Below are 17421 nucleotides of genomic sequence, written 5' to 3'. Positions count from 1 at the left end.
TATTGTATTCAGCTACATGTCTTTTCAGGGATGGAGAGTGGGCCTTTGGGCTCCCATTTCTTTATTTCTATATATATTAAAGAGGAATACTTTGCTGAAACTTGTTTTATTCTCCAAAACGTCCGTGATGCCCCATTGTGGGTATTGCCAGCTCATCTGCTGAAGCTGTTCTGTGTGATACTGTATGATTAAACTTCCACTGCTGCTTTTCAGTGCTTGCACAGACTGTGTGCAGGTAGCAGCCTGCATGGGTCACATTCAGTAATGTCTTGCTACACATTAAAAGCAGTGGGAAGGAACTCCGGCGGTGATGACAATGCCAGGAGGTCTGTCCAACTTTTCCCCTGCAGCTGCTGTCCCCATGCTGTGTATGCATGCATATACAGGCTGCCTTCCTCTTTCAGTGCATGATCCAAAGACCACTGAAATCAGTGAATGACCTTAGAGGGTTTTGGATTATGTCTATGTGCTGTTTTTAATCCGGGGACAAAAGGAGTTGGCACATTCTTTTGTGTCCATCAACTCTCATTGTATCTCTACAGTATTTTACCAACATATAGAATTAGCCACCAACCTTGAGGCATCCATACAGACAGCGAGTCCTTCCGTGGGATGTCCCCTTCCCTCTCCCAAAGGTAGCACAATACTAGCTTCATGGCAACCACTTGGATGCCTTTGGCCCTCAGCTCCGTACTCTCCCCAGCTGTCTCCCAGTGGGCAGAAGCCACACATTAGCTGTTTATGCTGTAAACTGAGGGATGTTGCAGTGGAGACTACATGAGTTGTCCTGGGAATCATGCTGGCCTGAACCACTGATGCCTAGGGAATCCCCTCAAGCATACCCCCTGTCTGTGCTTCCATTTTCACATTGGGTCTGTAACCCTGCTATTATTATTACAATGTATTTGTATTTCCATAGTGCTCAGAGGCTCCAGACGTAGACTAGCTCCCCATGGTGCTAGGCACTGTACAAACACAAAACAAAAAGATGATCCCTGTCCCAGCAAGTTTATAATCTAAGTATAAAAAAAGAGACAACAGATGGACACAGGGAAAGAAACAATGAGGCAATATTGGCCAGCATGATAGGCAGTGGTCTAAACACACCAGAGGCCTAACCCTTGTCAATTTTTTGTAGGTTTCCCAGAAAAGGAGGGTTTTGAAGGAAGATAATGACTGAATGGAGGGAGGGTCATTTGCTGGCTCTGGAAGAGGTGGAGTTTATTGAATAATGGCTCTATTCCCCCATGACGCTTGGCCACAGTGGACTGGTATATGCCTGTATCTGCTCTCCTCCACACCTCACAGCTGACAGCAGAGAACCTCTTGTCAATAAGCCTTTTGTCTGAGGTTATATTTTACCCATTGCTTTTGTTTAGTTATCGTATTGTTCTGAGTCCTACACTGTATAAAATGCTGTGATTTCATGTTTTCTTTCTTTTTAAAATTAAATTAATTTTTAATATTTATTTTGTGAGCATCAATTCTTCCCCAGTTATCTAGCAGCTCTGGAAGATGTCTTTTGAGTTCTTCTTCTCCCCTTAGTAATGGTCATATTGCAGTTGTAACAGTCATAATGCGGTTGTTTGACCAAGCTCTTAACTTAAAGAGATTGTGTGGTTCCATTTCCTGTTTGCTTTCACCTTGATTTTTCTCTAAACTCTCTTGGTAGATGTATGTCATTTGAAATGAATTCATGAGCAAACATATAACTAAATAATATGGAAGGAAAACTCCATGCCCCGGTTCACAGAGAATGTAGACAGTGCTTTGTGCTGTATGGCAGAGCTGGAAGGATATTGCAAAATAAATCAAAAGTTTGTGAACATTTGTACAAATAAAACCAAGAAATTGGCTCCCACAGCATTTTCATGGATATTTTTATTTATTAATTTCATTTTATAAATATTAGTATTCTCAAAAGAAATGCTCCTGTAGCCATTTGAAAAGCTTTTCTCTCTCTCTTTTTTAGCCACACAATAGGTTCATCACTGTAATGTTTGCAAATGAGTGAGGAAAGGGCTCATGAATACCAGCAAAGCAAATCAGTGAGCTTATTTACAAGAATGTTTTCCTGTGTTCACTCAGCTTCATCATATGTGGTTCAATCCTTGGAAATTCAGTAAGGTTCTTTTTCATTATGATTCTAGTAAAAGATATTTCATTAATTTGAATCATCTAAAACTTCTTCTTGTCTATATGTATTTTATGGCAGTATATGAGTAGAATATAGATATTTTGTTAATGTCACATTTCTGTAAGGAATAGAAGTGTAGATTAGGTACTGTAATGCTAGGGTGACGGTGATATAAGTATCTGAATGGATGGAAGTTTAGATAACCACATGTGTTAACTGTTTCTAGTAATATTTGGGAGACAAGGTGGGTGAGGTAATATCTTTTATTGGACCAACTTCTGCTGGTGAAAGAGAAAAGAACTCTTCTTCAGGTCTTGGAAAGGTACTCAGAGTGTCACAACTAAATACAAGGTGGAACAGATTGTTAAGCATAAGGGGCTAACCCATGTTGCAAGTGACAATTCAAGGTGAAGTGGCCCATTAACACCTCTGTAGGACAAAGTGTTCACTCATGGACCTTGAAAGGTGTGTTGTAGAGTGTATTGGTCATCACAGCAGTGGAAATGTCTGATAAATTAATATTTAGTATTGACATAACTCACTGACATAACTCTCCAATTTCGCTCACTTTGGTCCCAGGGTTTCCACTCAGTTTTGGAAATCACTCATTTTTATTGCTTCAAATTACTTACAACAGAAATAGAGTACTGAAACTGAGGTTCTAAAGAGAACTGTATCTAAAGGAAGTTTGGTGTGTGATTGATTTGTACATCATTTTGGGAGTTTGTCATGCAGTGTGTCCCATTCTTGGGCCTTGACAGGTGAAGAGGCATCATTGTTAACTTCAGCAGAATTAGGATTAGTGAAGAAATGGATCAGTTCAATAATACCACAGTCTGAGTTTTGGAAAGAAGAAAAAGAGAGATCTATGTATGACACCAAAGCCTATGCCTTTAATAGATTCACCTGGCTCTGACCGGTAAACCTATTTCAAAAAATTTCAACTTAAGTTTGGTTATATGTGAAATTCTTACATTTTTTCCACCAAATAGCTTTGAATATTTTTTTCTGGGGAAAAATGAAAGTTTGTAGGCTGCTAAATGCCTTACTAGGGTGTTGTATTAGAAAGTGAAACACTATTGTGGAATAGTGCAAAGCGTCCAATAGACAACAAAAGGAAACTATTAGTAATTTCCAATTCTGGCATTGATTTCTGTGCAATCTGGTTGTGTCTAGTATCATGGAAGGCAAGGATTCACAACACAAATATTCAGTACACTCCTGTAATGCTACTAGTTAGCATTAGTATCAAGAGCAGCCCATAACTATTATAGCATCAATTTATGAAAAACAGTGGGCCAAATTCTGCTGTCACGTTCACTGGATTTGGAGTAACATCATTGATTACATCATATATACTGCTAAAAATAGCTGTGTAGACATTCAGGTTCAGACTCTGAAGCCTGGGGATGCGGAGTGGGCTTCAGAGCCTGAATTCCAGCCAAACCTGAACATGTACACAGCTGTTTTTAGTGCTGTTGTGCAAGCCTGAATCTGTAGAAGTGGGCTCTGAGATTCACTGCTGCAGGTTTTAAAACACAGTGCGCCCACATCCTGTAAGTCGTTTGACAGTAAGAGGATCACAATCAGACCCATGGTGTTCCTTATGTTTTTGATGATCAGGGCTCTTTGTGAATTCCTTTTTTGAAAACTCCTCCCTCCCCATTTCCAACTCATGTTAAATCCACAGTGCAATTGAAGGAGGACAAAAAGAGTCATTTGATATTGTTATAATATAAATACGTTATCAACTCCAAAGTAGGATGCCTGAATAAAGGCCAAAAAATACCCCTTTATTTGCCGGGATGATTAGTCATTTTACCAGCACCACAAATGCTTTTGAAATGGCAAAAGCAATTAGTAGCAGAGGCACTTCTGGCAACAGCTGCAAAATCACTTGCCATCAGTGTTTGACACAGGCATGATGGGTCTGTGACCGTGCCCCCCATAAGGCTTTATGAAAATAGGCTTATGAATATATATATGACATAACTGGAATATGTTCTATGCTACAGATGCCATGTAACATATCTATGTAAAGGTTACGATCTACTGAATCTATTAATCCTATTTGAATGCATGTATCATTTTTATGTTCGAAGTTATGAATATTGGCTGTGTAATGGCTTGATTTCTAAATAACCTTAGTAGAGCATTTGGTCAGTTCTTAAGGGTAATGCAAGCTGGAATCCTAGGTAACTCTAAAGTTACTTAAACATAGTGGGTCAAATTTGGCCCTCAGTTACATCCATCCATTGATGTCAATCTGCAGGGGCAGGGGGGTGGGGTGGGGGTGGAAACAAGGACAGGTGATACATTTCATGTATAAATACCTAAATCTATTCATGTCTCTCAGAGATTCCAGCCTCAACATCTCCTGCTTGTTTAACATGGACATATCATTCATCTAATATAAATATACTAAGAAAATGTTTTTGTGCATTCTGTTGCTTAGCTTACTTAAGGGCTAGTTCACACAGTCCTTTGTCACACAAGCATTCCCATTGAGATACACTCAGTTTGGCAAAGCACCCTATTAGTACTGTGCATTAATTTTAGCTGCCTTCAGGGCTTTATGGCCCTTCTCGTCTATGATTTCAGATGCAGGGGGAATAGCTCACATACAAATAATCCTGATTTAGTATAGTTAGAGTTTGCAATTTGCATGAAGAGCTCACATAGGACTGCAGCTTCCTTTTTAATATAATTGCTCTGTTCAGCAGGAAACTTGGCCAAGCACAGCCCAACCCAGTTGTACAGATGCCCCATCAGAGAACTGCTTAGACAATAGAACACTTCTTTCCTTCCCTGCAAAAAAGTTGATTAAAAGACACCAACTTACAGATATAGCTGCAGAGCTAGGAATGGCCTTTGATGGGGTATTCACCCCACCCCAGACCTGAAGGGGTTAAGATAGCCCAGAAGAGACCAATTAACCTTCATGGTTGCACCGGGAAGGAGGCCCAGTGATTTATAAATGACTAATTGCTAATGAAGCCCAGCTATGGGAAAAGCTAGGCAAGGAATATAAAGAAAAGAAATGTGTAGTATCAGGGAGCTGCATGGGAAGAGTCTGCAGTCACTTGCTGGGAGAGGTCAGGTGACAACAACAACAACAAACCATGATGGGTTTCTAGCCTTAGAGGAAAGGTCAATGCCAGAAGAGCTGTGAAGAAAAAAAACCTGAGAAGGCAGGGTAGGAAGAATCCCAAGGAAACAGCAGCAAGGAGGGAGACCATGTAGACCTTGGTGGCTGGTTACAGGGTCCCTGGGCTGGAATCCAGTGTAGCAGGAGGGGCTGGGTTCCCCTACCAGCCACTGGGACATGGCGCAGGACAGTTGGAGATGTAATCCGGACACCTGGTCCAGTGAGACTCTGATAACCTAGAAGGGGCGATTATATAGTGGCCTAGCTGGAGGGCTGAGTCGCAAAGAGGGAGCACTGTTAATTACAGGAAGACAGACCACCACAGCAATGCAGTGAGCATGCTCAGGTATGGGTAATTGTGATCAAACCCTGAGAGCCAGATTATGATACTTTTACTCAAATTGAATTGTATTTTATGCCATGAGTAATCCTGTTGACGTCAACGGGACTATCTGCAGAGTGAGGTACTACTCAGTGAGCATAAGAGCATCACCATCTGACCCTTATCTGTTAGTGAGAAAGCTGAAAGGACTAATAGGAAGACATCTTTGAAGGGGAACCTCACCTCCAGGTTATGGATCAGATGCAAATGTCAGTGATATGTATTAACAGTGGTAGTGTAATGGGTTCTGCTCTCTCCAGGTCTTTCGGTTTCCCTTCAGGTTGTGATTCCTTCTGGATTTAACACAGGCGACTTCAGTGGAGACTAAGTACTCTCAGGGCTTCACAGGATCAAGCCAGTAACTCTATATGCCTCAGTTTCACCATCTATAAAATGCATATAATACCTACCAACCTCACAGGGGGTGGCATGAAATTTGTGCAATGACTATTTGAAACAGCACTTTGAGACAATCAGTTGAAAGGTGCTAGATGAGAGTGAAGGAGTAGCAGTAATAACCCATTTGAGTCTTTCCAGTGATATTTTGAATAATTTACAGCACCGTGTCACTAGCCCTTGAATAGTGATGTAGCACAAGACCATTGATTTGCTAGCCTAATTCCTCTTCAGGCACATAGACAGCAGCCCCTGGGAAGTCTCAAGAGTGCTTTGGCAGCATTTAATAGTGGTTCCCCCTTTCCTACAAAATGACCAGTTTTCCAGTCCCCAAGTCATTCCTCCATGACACAAGACTCCATGGCAGAAGGGACTTCTTGGGATGAGGGTGATCATCAAAAAAATAAAAGGCTAGATTTTATACTTGCCCTTCTCTGGCTTCTGCCCTCCACTGTCCCTCCCCGACCATACACTATTAGTGCCTGTGAACTGGGACTGGTCTTAAAACACATTCATTATACATACTGCAGAACATGAAATGTCATAAATAACCATGAAGAAGAGTTTCTTTCCATAGGCCAGAAAGAACTGAGTCCATCCATAGACTTCATGATTTTACAGCTTGCAGCTACCACATCAACATTTAATAGCAAGAGAAGCGACTAGATTTTTATAGATTTAAGTCAACAAGAGAATGTCAACAAGGCAGAGATGCTATCAGGGGTAGAAAGCATTGTGGTAATGATCTGCAATAATCCATTGAGTTTAAAGCATTATAGCAAATGTACCTCCCTTACAAGATACTTTATTTATAAAAATTGATTTCTATTATTTTTATGGATCTGTTCAGTTAAGGTCAAAGCTGCAGCCAGGAACAGGCTAGATAATAAATGTTGCAGAAATTAATTCATCTAAAAAAGATTCTTGGCACTGAAATTTGAAGAGACTCTAAGGGTGTAAAAATTGCAGAGTATAAATATTATCCTTCCTCTACTCAGCTCTGCATTATATGGAACTTGAAAAAGTAATTCCAAAATCTCTTGAAAAAGTGAATGTATGAATGTATATCATCACATCATGTTCAGCTTACTAGATAGAAGGCCCAAACTGTTAGTCGGATTGGATGTGAATGCAATTTTAGAGCGCTATCAAGGTCAGATAAGGTCCCAAATACAAACAACTCCAAACTTTTGGGGTGTTCACCTCGGGATGCGGATCAGTGCTAGCTCTAAGAACAACATATATGAGCTTGTCTGGTGCCCCTGCTTCACGATCTAGCAGAGGGACCTGAGTTCAGTGCTGAGCTCATTTGTCAAGTAGACTTGGTTAAAAAAACCTGACTTTCCAAAAGGGATTTCCCCCCCAAAAACTGTGGAAAAAAGCGTTCCCTTTTTCAACCTGCTCCATTCTCAAGCCCTGGAGCTCGGAGATCTGTGGAAGCAGCCAGGTAGGGCAGGCAACAATTTATGTTTCTGTGTAGTGAGTTTTTCTATTAGGTTCATAGAATGGCATTGGCTATTTCCAAAGAACATTTCATCTAGTCCTCAGTTAGAAAGATAGAGCAGGCCCCTGGTGTGAGTCGGGGGAGGGCATGTGGGGAAGTCATCTGGGCTAAAGAAGAAAAAATAAGATAAGGTTAGAAAGACTCCCTAGAATGGGGCCAAATCCATGACTGAGCTGAGGAGGATGCAGGAAAGGCGACTCTTTCAGCTACGTTCTAGGCTCTTGTCTTCCTCCAGATATCCTCACTACATCCTCTTACTGTCAGCTCCCACGTCCTGAAGATTATATTCATTCTCTTAAAGCCACAGTAACCCCATGTCCTCCCTGCTCCATCTTGCTATTGCCTGAAGTTTATCTTCCTTACCCATATTTCTCTGGATATTACCCAGTTTAATTGCAACACAACAACAAGCCGAATGCCAGCTCTATTACTTATTCTTTTACTTCCTCTGCGTTGTACTACTTGTTTGATGGGTTGTTAGGCATGGCCGTAGTGCCATGTAGCTCTCCCTTGAAAATTCTGTTTTGTTTTTATTCTGAGACTGTCTAATCCATGATGTTTGAGCAGGTTCAAAATTCCCCCAGAGTTAACATGTTTAATCATTCCCATCGTCTAAGCAAACAACTGAAATAAATCTACACCCAAACTGAAGACAAGTAGGGACCACTATTTGCAGCTGAAAGTGCACTTCTGAAGTCATACAGGTTATGTCTTCGCTATAAAAAATGGGTGTAAAATAGGTATAGCTAAGGTCTTAGCTATCTCAGTGTAAAAATACACCTCTTTTGTAGTGAACACATAACCAGAGACTTGAAACAAAACATTGGCAAAGCTGAGAAATGTGTGTGCTGCTCAGGATAGGCTTCTTCACTGCTTATGAGGTTCTACCGGAGCCTCTAAGGGCCTGAGCCAGTGCTTGCTGAAGTCAATGGAAGTCCTTCTATTGTATTAATGAGCATTGGGTCAGGCCTTGAAACAGCTCCTGGCTTACAGAATAACGTTCAGGTTAAAGTACTATGGTGAATAGCATGTTTCTTCGTTACTTTGCCTTCCTCAAGAATTGTCCCATGGACAGACACCCATCTCTGAGTTATACTCAACCTGGTGTTCAGGATGAAAATATTCACATGTATATTGCGAGAATAGAAGCACATGGGGTGTAACTCCCTGGCATCCCTTTAAAAGATTCAAAACCAGTGGTAGAAACAAGAATAAGCAAAACATGATGGTCAGTTTTAAAAATTTCCCCAACCCACATCTGTCAAGTCTGGGCCCCCAGATCTAGCAATAAAGTTCTTGGTAATAGCAACAAGGAGCCAGGAATTCACAAGACCTGCAGAAAAAACAGCCTCTCTTATGGAGTGCTGGCAGGGGATCCTAGATTTATTGGAAGAAAGCACGTCAGTAAGTGCCAGAGAGCAGCACAAAACCCTGAAAATTGAAAGTTAGTGGGAATTAGGCATCTAAATCACTTGGGTGCTTTTGAAAATTTCACCCAGTGTTGAGTTCTTATGGCCACAAAATGGCTCCAAACACAGCTGGATATATTTTTTAAAGGCCAACATATATTTGCAAATAACTTGTTGCTGTGTTCACCAAGCTCTACTGCTCTTAAAATGACTTCCTGGAACATGGCTGTCCTGTCTCTTATCTGTGCCACTGGTCAGTGTATAGTACATTTCTTTGCTAGCATTATGGACAGTTGCATCTTCATAAACCAGATATATAAATGGACCATTTTTACTCCTGTTATGTCCAATGTACATTTAATGATGAGCATCCTGAACAGTACAGTTAGCATAGTGAATATTGTGATATAACACCCAAGACAGTGTTGAGGAGCAAGTTCCCATCCTTGTGTGGAGCCAAATGGATTTCCACTAATTAGACTCATGGTGCTTCTTACACTTGATCTGTGCTAGTGAGATTAGTATGTTACTCTGCTCTGTGTTTTCTGTGTGATAGGAAAGTTTGACGCTCCCTCCTACCCTTCTGAAACAGCTGCTATGTCCCAATTACATGGTTCAAATGGCATTGGGGCCAAATGAGGTTTTCGTTTCTATTGGTTTAATTTAATTCTTTTTAAGTTGTCACAAATTTTACTGACTATTATAGCTGTTGGGGGGGAGGGGGTCTATTCAACTTCCCTTGTATGTGTTTAACTCCTATTTGCATCAATGGTAAATTAAGATACATGATTTACAATATGTGTTTTGTTGTGTTGATAAATGAATACTTCATACAATTAAACCATAAGCCTTAAAGATGGCCTAAAATATAAGACTGTTTTCATGCTATGGGGGTGAAATCTTGATCAACTGAAGTCAATGGGAGTTTTGCAGTGACTTCAGTGAGCCAGGATTTCACCCTTGGTGTTGAACTACATGCCGAAAAGCCCTGAATTATTTAATTTGCCTGAATGATTCTCCATCTGTCACTTATTCTAAATAGCAGATGTTCTCAATTTAATGATTTATGTTTCTTTTAGTATTACACAGAGTTTAAAACAAAGAAAAATGTAAAGTTTAGATTAAAATTAATCCAACAGTACTGGTGATAAACCAAAGCAATATTCCACTTATTCAATCAGAAGATCAAAATGTAAAGCTAATGCTGATACATTTGTTATTTTATAGAATAAACCTTCTCCCAATAAATTTATCTTCTTCTCACCTCTGCTAAGGAAGATAGACTTACTACAGAAAGGAGACATATGTCTTGATCCCGCCCACTAATACATGGTCAAATAAAAATGTGTGTCTCCGGAAATCATCTGCACACCTGATGGCAGGGTTATGGCTATAATCTTTTACCATGGACGTGGCTATCCTGTTCAACTGTCTGACTTATTAAAATATAGACCCCCTTGGGATCAAAGTGCATACAGCACTTCTCTTCTAGAATACAATTCCATTCCTCCAGCTGACTGGCAATAAAGCAAGTCACATAGTTACTGTAGTATATTGCCTTGCCATTGCTTTTTTAATTCTTCTCGCAAAGGATGGCACCAAGCTATATCCTGCTCATGGAGATGATACGGAACTAGTTTGCCAGATTACTGTACAACAGTTATTATTAGAGCAATAAACAATGGAATAAAACAATCATGGCATATATTTCCCCCCTGAACTTTGAAATGGCAGTGATCTAATGTTCTAAAGTCCTGGAATAATCTGTTACTTTTTAAATGAGTAATCTTAGAAGCCAGCAGAAGAAACACAGGGGTTATATCTACCTTGAAAACAAAGAAACCTGCCTGGAGAATACATCAAGCAGAAGAAGAGCAACTGATCAAGCTGGAAAGGAGCTGATGTCACTTGATGTAACAGGCATTTTTTAGGCTGAAGCAATGCTGTCAGTGGAGAATGGGGTTATAACTGAATGGAGAGGTTCTTGAAAGAGAGGCAATGTTCAAATTCAGTTGAATTTACACGAGTTAATTGTTTTCAGCACTCAGGCAATTATTTTTAAACTTATTTACAGAAAAGGATGCCTACGAATTCCATCAAGCCAGCATTTAAAAATGGAGCTGTATTAAGATTCAGTAGGAACAAGAAAGCAAACTGTATATTCATGAAAAGAAAAGGAGTACTCTTTTCTTTTTGCGAATACAGACTAACACGGCTGTTACTCTGAAACCTGTATATTCATGCTTCCCAGGTTTGCACGTATTTGTCTAAATCCCTGATCCAGCAAAGGATTTAGGCATGTGCTTAACATTAAGCACACGTGCAAACTCAACGAGACTCATGTGGTTAAACATAAACATGTGTGCAAGTGTTTACCGAATCATGGCATAAATTGCACAACAAACCACCAAAAATTTATAAAAAGACACACATGATCTAAGGAGAAACAAACTTAGAAGGAAACATATCACCCATAAAGCCTCCCTCATGCAGTGTCAAAACAGAAAGATAGAGAAAGAGCAATGCAGGGGTTTCCCCCTCAAAAAACATGAGACAATATTCCAAAATTGTCAATGGGAAAATACTATAGGTCTTCCTTTTCATTGTTAGGCTTGTAACAAATAAATATCCCCCCTCTAATTTAATTTTTTTATGCAAGTTGCCTTGGGGATGTTTTCAGTAGCCACGTTTGAAAAACTGCAGAATTAAGCCTACTTGGCAACTAAAAACTGTGACTAGCAAATATTTTGAGCATGCAAGAAACTGCTAACGGCCATATTTGACTTAACTGATGTGATGACATGATCTTGAAACCAAACAATATGCTCCTTAGAACAAAATGTAATTGTAAAGGAGTATAGTTCCCTTTTAAGGGAGAGGCTGGAACCTACAGGGAGGACAGCCTGCGGTATAAGTAAGGAGGCCGCGCCCTAGGGCTTGGCTATATATAAACAGGAAGAGGCACTTAAGTAACAGAGAGGAGGTGTATGAAAGATTTAGAGCCTTCAATGGGTGTTTGATGTTGGTTGTCAGGCTCTAGGAAAGTAGCCTAAACAGGGGCTTTGTTTGTGGTCTTTAAGTTTAGGAGCTGAGCCAGGGTTCTGAGGTGAGGCCCTTATGAACTGTTGTTTTGTCCTGAAGCCTTATAAAAAGAAAATATGCTAATGTGTGTTGGCTTCATCTTTGCCTCTCCCCCCTTGGGCTGGTAAAGTGAACCTATTTATATCTCAACCGGGAGAAATTAGGGGGGGTTACACCTGCAGTACCACACAGGCCTGTGAGGGGGAAGGGTGTGTGCAGGGACAACAGTAGCCTTTACGGTAGCCTATTATGATCCAACTGATACTGAATATAGTGGTTTTTGCTTGAGATGCTACAAAACCAGTATTTCCAAATCCTCAACTCTAGGGGCTGTGATTTAGATCTGAATTGCTAGGTAATCTAATGACCAGTCACATCATTGGAAGGCAGAGTAGTCCCTCCAGTTAGCGTAGTAGGGGGAGGGCTTGCACTGCTGTTCCCTGAGCTGTCTTTAGTCTGTGTAAACGGAGGCCTTCAGTCTCTAGTGTTGTCAGGCTGATGCTTTTGGCAAGCACTTTTGGGACCTTTCTAAACTAAAGAGGAACATTTAAAAACGGAATTGATGAAGGAACATGAGATTAATGTTTGAAAGCACCGAGTTGCTACGCATAAGGGCATACCTAGAAGGAAGACTTAATGGAAGAGTAGAATATAGTTTGAAAAGAGCTGGGAGATATTTTGCTATCTCTTGGGCCTGCTAAAAAGGGGAATGAGTTCTGGGGGAGAGGGTGAGGTATTAATAGGTGAACAAGCTGCATATGTGGTTTTTATTGAGTTCCACATTCTATAAAACATGAATTTTCCTTAATGTTTGGTTAGCATTTATACACTTATTAACATGTTTGTAGACCCAGACATTGTAGACCTTGCAACTAGCTCTTGACACCCCTTGCCCCAATCTTCAGTAGGGCTCAGGGCAGAGTCTGTCCATGTGGAGTCAGTTGCAGGACCAGTGCCTTAGAGAAGAATGTATAAAACCAAATCAAATTAGGAACAGGAAATCCTAAATAGACTGGTATGCACAGCTTAAGCAATTAGAAGTTTGCATGAAATAATTTGTTATATACTGAGTCAAATTCCATCCTCAACTATTGCTGTGGGAAACTTCCACAGAACATGAGATCTACTGCATGAGAGTGTTATGGATTTGTGGGCACATTCAAGCAAAGCACTTGGACCCCTTTGATCTTAGCTTCTTAAACATGGATTAAGATGTTAACCCTTTTTATCATTCTTTTCTGGATGCCATTATTAGGCTCAAAGTTAGTTTTTCTTATTAAAGAATGATAGCTCAAGCTAAGAAATGTCTGCCTTCTGGAGAATTACAAAGACAATTGTATTGTATTCTTCCTCACTTATCTTCTATTTGTGGACAAAAAGCCAATTCAGGCGGGTGGTGGGGTGGAGTATACTGTTACAGAAATCTGTAGGACTCAGGGTAGAGAAGGGCTGCTCCAAGTTTAGTCCTATGTGACAACTCTGCCACCTCTGTTCTCTCTAGTTTTAACTCAGAAATGCTCCTAGAGAAACACAGGTAAAATTTTCAATAGCATCTAAAGGCCACATTTACCAAAGTGTTTAGGTACATAAAGATGTAGACATGTAGAGGGATTTACATATGTCCCTAAATAGGATGAATTCAATGGGATTTAGGCACCTCATCTGTTTAGGTGCTCTTTTAAACCTGGCTATGTGCCTTTTTATACACCTTAATGCCTTTGTAAATCTGGCTCTTCATGATGCAGGAGGCTGGGGCCCACTTTCAAAAGTGACTTAATAATTTAGGTTTCAGAGTAACAGCCGTGTTAGTCTGTATTCGCAAAAAGAAAAGGAGTACCTTAGAGACTAACCAATTTACTTGAGCATAAGCTTTCGTGAGCTACAGCTCACTTCATCGGATGCATGCAATCCACTAGCGTGGACCAAAAAAGACCAACCTAAGGATGGTTCTGTCTATTATAAAAACAAAGAGGTTTTCAAAATATTTTTTCCCCCCAGGTTCAGGGAAAAGAATAGAGAAAGCATGAGAAAATCAAAGAAGAATTCCCTGCAAGGTGATAGTAAGAGGAAATCCATAACAGTAAGTTCTCATCAAATAAGCATTATTTATTGCAGTAAAGACTGACACTTTCTGTCTGAAAGATAAATCAGAAGAGACCTCTGTCTGCCAGTGCTCAAAGTAGCAAAGCACAGCTCTACTCATTACTCCTCTACTTGGAGAGTACCTACAAATTGTCAGTCATGCAGAGCTCCTTGATGACAGAGGCAGGCAAAGCTCCTTGGGTTTTCTGAGGGTGCAACACAATATTCTGAAATGACCCTCTATCTATTTCCTGCTATTAGCAGCATTGCTAGTGCTCTGGCTTGGTTGGTAGGCTTGGGTTTCTTCTTTGCATTTGGACCAGGAGCTGTCTTTTGCATGACCCTGACACACAAACACAGCTTTAGATCAATTAATATTCCAAAATTCCAGGAGAGCGTTCTCTGAGGGGCTAAGTGGACTGAAGCAAAAACTGAGTGGAATAGGCATAACACGAGAAATTCATCCATAGTGTCGCACCCCTCTGTTCTCATCAGAGTTATGATGGGGGGGGGGCGCTATGGCATATTGAACTCAGCCTGCACATTTCTAAAACTGCTCCCAAAGGACAGTTCTTCTCATTGCAGTTGTGGATGGTTGTCAGTGTAGTCCGTGAAATCTCTTGTTCTGAGTACAATGTCACACTGGTGGTGGCTACAAACATTTGCTGGCTTGGCATATTTTCCACCGTGGCTGTCCCTTCTCCCTTGCACTTCTCCCCATGCCCTGAACTTACTGGGTAGGAGTGGGGAGAGAAAGTTTAGAAAATATCGAGTTTTTACTCTGATTTTTTCTCCCCCAAAGGCCAATACATTTATCCATACGTTTAAAATGTGTTCTGTTCTTATTCATGGGCCAGATTCAACCCTGGTATAATTTCATTAAAGCCAATGTGATTACACCATGTCTGAATTTAGCCCATAAGGTAAAAGGTTTAGTATTCTTAGATACTGTTCTTTTAGTGGTATACTGTCAGTGCAATTAATAGTTTGTTGCTTGAACAGAAGATGTTTGCTTTCCAGTCTCTAGTGTAAGGTCACACATTGGGGCCTCCACTGAAGTCGATAGAATCTTGGCTATTAATTACAATAGGCCCAGGAGCAGACCCTCAGTAATTACAGCTGGGGCTCTTCTACCCTTCTGTAATGGGAAATCTAGAACTGTTTACAAAACTGGAGTACTGGAACATTAACATTCCCCAAAAATAAATGCAGCGTTCATCTACTCGATGGCTTAGATTAGGGCATAATTTATTGACTTGCATATCTATATTTTTCTCTTATCCATATCTGGACATATAGGCCAGATTATCAATGGGTGTAAATTGGCCTAGCTCTATGACACCAGCTGAAGACCTGGCCCATACATAGTGTATGGGGGGTGGGGTGGGGTGGGGAGATTATTAACTCGATGCTTCTATTTTTTATTTTTTATTTTTTTTTACTCTGTTATGGAAGGAATAGCAAAATATAACTCTGGGTATTACAGAAGTGCATTAGTTCTACTGACTGGGGGATAATAGCTATTTTCTGTTCCTTTTGTCTTTGCAACATCTCTTCTGTCCATAGTGATCTTGGCTGAAAAGCTCTTTGTGCCTGGTTTTGCATATTTTGTCAGATTGACCTGGAGGAGAGCTTGCCGGTTAGTCACATTATTTCAGTTCAACAAACAGCCTGTGCATTACTATATTTTTTTATCTTCTGTTCACTTTGCTTCTGAAAGTTAACAGAGCAAAAAAGCTGCAAAAACTATAGGTGTGCAGGATTTCATGGCTGGGCAACTCAGATCCTTTGCTGATAATAGCTGAATGATGATGTACTGCTTTTTAAGCACTTAGCCGTGCCTGCTATTGTTCATCTTCAGAGATTTAATGTTTCATTTTAAATCATAAAAATGGGAGCATTTCCAGAACAATGCAAGGGAAATGTGCACACGAACATGGAGATGCTCTCCCTTTGTACAGCTGTGAAAATGTCCACCAGTAACAATTAGCTCTCACACAGTCCTTTTTAATTTGTAGGCTTCACAAGCCCTTCACGCAGGGGCTTGGTAAGTAGCATTACGCTACAACAACAGATAGAGAAATTGAGTCACAGAGATGACGTGACTTGCCCAAGGTCCCACTCCTGTCAGTTGGGTAGACAACAGGCTGGTAGAAATTGGACAAATGGTTACTGCTCATATCTGAAACCTTGCTGCTTATTTCCATATTCTTGCATCCTTGTGCGACTCAAGGATTAAGAGCAGATAATTGGCAACAGGAACTAGAGACCTATTCCTGCAAGAATCCTGACCAACCCTATGGATAGGGGCCAAATCCCTCTGACAGAGGGTGCTCTGAAGACTGGGCCCTAAATAGATAACTGCAAACTATGCTTAAATAACCTTAAGGCTGAAGCTGAAACTACAGCTATGTCTACATGGCCCCACAGTCCGCACTCTGGGGGTGTGAATCGCAGTGCATGCTGGCGTGCTCTGCTGTAACTCCCCGCATGTGCACACTGCAGGAGTGAACTGAATGTTACCTAGTTTACGTTAACATAGTCCTCTTTCAAACAGGATTACATTAACATGAATTAGGTACTTTTTAATTCACACCTCCAGCATCCACCCAGGAGAGTCACAGCGTAGCATGCTAGTGCATGCGGCAGTTCACACCCCCAGAGTCCGAAATGTGGAGCCACGCAGACAAACTCTAAGTAAATCAGGAAGTAGGAAGAAAGAGATGTTCTCTGTATAACTAATGCAATTTTAAAAGGAGAAACGTGACAACATGCATCGTGGGTTGGCTTCTGTCATATTCACCTTGTTTAAATGTAGTTTTTTCTTGGATTTCTTTTCCTTGCAGGCAATTCTTTGTGTGTGTTTACAACACGGGGGGGGGGGGGGGGGAGGTGTGTGGCGGGGGAAGGGGAGTCTTTCACTGACTGTCATAAAACAATTTACCTGAGAGAGAAGAACTGCTCATTTGAGGCTACTGGACTCTCCTTGTTCTTTGGTGAAAACTTTTTTTTTTTTTACAAATAGCTTGCGCTTAGAATCTGTCAGGGGCTGTAAGAGAGAAACTGCTCACTTCAGAAGGATAACTCTCCTTGAGCTGAATCCAGACTTGCGGGTTATATCAACAAGTCAGTTCTGTTAACAAGGACACTGTGATCTTTGACCAAATAGTAGTTAGTATCCTAGGAGAGACACAGGTGTGAGAGCCCCTTTTTACCTAGTCAGTATTCATACTTCTCCATTAATGGCATTCATATTAAAATGACAGCAACATTGATCTAAAA

The 17421-nt window shown here is 40.7% G+C and overlaps 1 long non-coding RNA gene across 1 annotated transcript in view; it reads left to right on the top strand.

Moving 5' to 3' along the window:
* Nucleotides 1-1777, top strand: part of LOC125643838 (uncharacterized) — a 53986-nt gene extending 52209 nt beyond the window's left edge. The window contains exon 5 of the long non-coding RNA XR_007358841.1: nucleotides 1139-1777. This is a non-coding gene — a long non-coding RNA (uncharacterized LOC125643838). The remainder of the gene's footprint in view (nucleotides 1-1138) is intronic.
* The last annotated feature ends 15644 nt before the right edge of the window (nucleotides 1778-17421 follow it).

Source organism: Caretta caretta, chromosome 10, assembly GCF_965140235.1.
Source record: "Caretta caretta isolate rCarCar2 chromosome 10, rCarCar1.hap1, whole genome shotgun sequence".
NCBI classification, from domain to species: Eukaryota; Metazoa; Chordata; order Testudines; family Cheloniidae; genus Caretta; species Caretta caretta.
The sequence above is the reverse complement of the archived record's forward strand: the minus strand, read 5'-3'. Positions and strand labels throughout refer to the sequence as shown.